The sequence below is a fragment of the Odontomachus brunneus genome, unplaced genomic scaffold (genome assembly GCF_010583005.1).
Source record: "Odontomachus brunneus isolate Ranch 3 - 2012 unplaced genomic scaffold, Obru_v1 Obru_scaffold_005, whole genome shotgun sequence".
In the NCBI taxonomy this organism is placed as follows: Eukaryota; Metazoa; Arthropoda; class Insecta; order Hymenoptera; family Formicidae; genus Odontomachus; species Odontomachus brunneus.
Genome location: NW_022639455.1, coordinates 1,518,384 through 1,520,840, shown reverse-complemented (window position 1 = coordinate 1,520,840; position 2,457 = coordinate 1,518,384). Strand labels below are relative to the sequence as shown.

The 2,457-nt window shown below is 46.6% G+C and overlaps 1 protein-coding gene across 13 annotated transcripts in view; it reads left to right on the top strand.

The window, feature by feature from the left end:
* LOC116850552 overlaps positions 1-2,457 on the top strand; it is a 59,985-nt gene that overhangs the window by 25,484 nt on the left and 32,044 nt on the right. The window lies entirely within an intron of this gene.

Below are 2,457 nucleotides of genomic sequence, written 5' to 3'. Positions count from 1 at the left end.
CCCCCCCCCCTCTCTCTCTCTCTCTCTCTCTCGCTCTCTCACTCTCTCACCACTCGCGCCATCGTCGCGGGCGCGCTTCTCCAAAAAAGAAAGAAAAAACCGAGGAAAACAGGACGACGCGCGAGAGAGTAGTCGTTCAGACTGCGCTCCAGAAGCGACAGCACTTCGCCTTTATATTCCTTCTTTCTTTTTGTCTTTCCCGCGGGCGCACGATGATCGTAGAACAACGATCACACAACGACGACGACGACGACGTTCAGCGCATTGCACGTTGCGCGGCGCAGCGCCGCGGCGGGATTCAAAATGTGCCGATTGTATCTGTTGGTGCCAGTGACCCCCTATTGATTCCACGCTCAGCGAAGCACAGACCAGACCCTCTCGTTCCCGCCCTCTCTCGCGCTCTCCCCCTCGTCGTTCTCCCTCTCGTCTCCTCGACCTCGCTCTATCTCCCTCTACGCCACCCACCTTCCCTCCGGCCTCTCTCGCTCCCCCTCTCTCTCTCTCTCTCTTTCTCTCTCTCTCTCTCTTTCGCCCTTGCGTTCGCCACCCTCCCGTTTCCTCGTGTCCGACCACCCTCCGTGCGCCCACCTTACCCTCTCGCACTCTTACACGCTTACGCGCGATATACCGCCCGCTCGCGGCAGTATCCCACGCGAGCGACACCGGTTTCACAGTAGCAGCTCTCGACCAACCGACCAACCAACCAGCCAGCCAGCCAGCCAACCAGCCAGCCAACCGACCAACCGACCGACTAGCCAGCCAGTCAGCCGACCGACCGGCCAAGCAACCTAGGCGAAAATAATTTTACCTTTGTCACGAAAGCGTACAAAATGCACAGCCTAAACACCATGCGGCCGCATGCGCGGCTGATATTTCGCACGGTGGCTAAATCGCTCGTCTCTTTCTCTCTCTCTCTCTCTCTCTCTCTTTCTCTCTGCTCCTCCCCCTCTTTTTTTCGTTCTTCCTATGTGACGGCGAAGGTATTGTTAACTACGTACGTGTTACGCGCCAACGCGCAATGCATGTATTTTTATACGTATTATAAGTTCAGTGAGAACGCGCGAGATCGCGCCATTCTTTCGGAAACTTTGTGTCATATCGACGATTTAGCGTGTATCGTTTTGCGAAAGTCGTTAATTCCGCAGTTTTTCGGGGTGATTTCATTCAATACAGCCGTGTTTGTACTTGTATGCGATACCGTCGAGGTAAATCACGGACTTGAGAGAGAAGCGTTCTTCGAGCAAAACGTAAAGCCGAGCGTATTTTTGCAGAAATAAACAAAACATCTCTCGCCGTGTTTCAGTTTAATATTTTGTCAGGCCAAAGTCCACTCACGCGCGCGCATCAAGTATACAAAATGAGCTTGCATTACGCTCTTACATCTTACATCTTTGCGAAACGCAGTAACGACCTACGATTTAGTTGTGACGTGAAATATCATGTGCGCAGTTACTAAATGATTACATAATTTTACACGAAGAGAATTAGTAAACTTACACGATGAGAATAGTAAAAATTGTTGTAGAATTTTATAACCGAGGAATAGATCAATATTCTACGGTAGTTGACTCTGTCCTTTCATTTCATATATGCTACTTACATTTTAGAAATTAAATATTTAAAAAAATTTTTTTAAATTTGCTATGGTTCTAGCGAAATTTACTGTGCTATTTAACAGGATTGACTTCATTAACATCTATTCCTGCACTAGTAGAAACAGTATAAAATTGGAAAGAATTTAAATGAATTTGCATTTGAATTGTACTATACTATGAATTTATATACGTGAACAAAGATTTACCTCTCTCTGAAAAAGAAATACAATACATTCTCTCCGTGCAAAAATAACGCTGATAATCTCTTTCTCTCTCTCTCCGAAAATATCGCGTGCAATTAGTGGAAGAAACTTCAATGGATCGTGCGGCATTTTCTTTGTTTGCGTAAGTTAATTAATTCATTAGTCACGTTAATTTACGCGAGATAATTCGTCCTTTCGTCGCGATTCTCTTGCGCGCAGACCGCTCGTTCGCGAATGAGCATATGCCTCTTTAAGAGCCATGAGGAATTTGTTTGTCCGATAGAAGACGGCCGTGCGATAGAGTTCGAAAACAAGAGCAAGTCGATAGCCACCCCACAGTAGTTTCAGTGGAAATCGCGCGCGTGGCGTAGAGTTACTAGGACAGCTGGTCTATACATACGCCATTGTCCTCCGCCGCTTTCTAAACTCGCATTAAACTGTAGATCGTAGATTAATGGCCACGAGTAGACTCTCCGCACGTGGAAAATGGTGGATGAAAGCATTTATAGAGCGCGTCCCCATATTTGCGAGTGAGTCTCGCCGCCGTTTCGGATCTTTATTACGGCGACTATTACCCTATAAATTTGTAGAAGCACCCCGTTGACTCTACTTTATTAGATTACTGTCTCTATTCTTTCTGTTTTTTTTTTTTTTTTTTT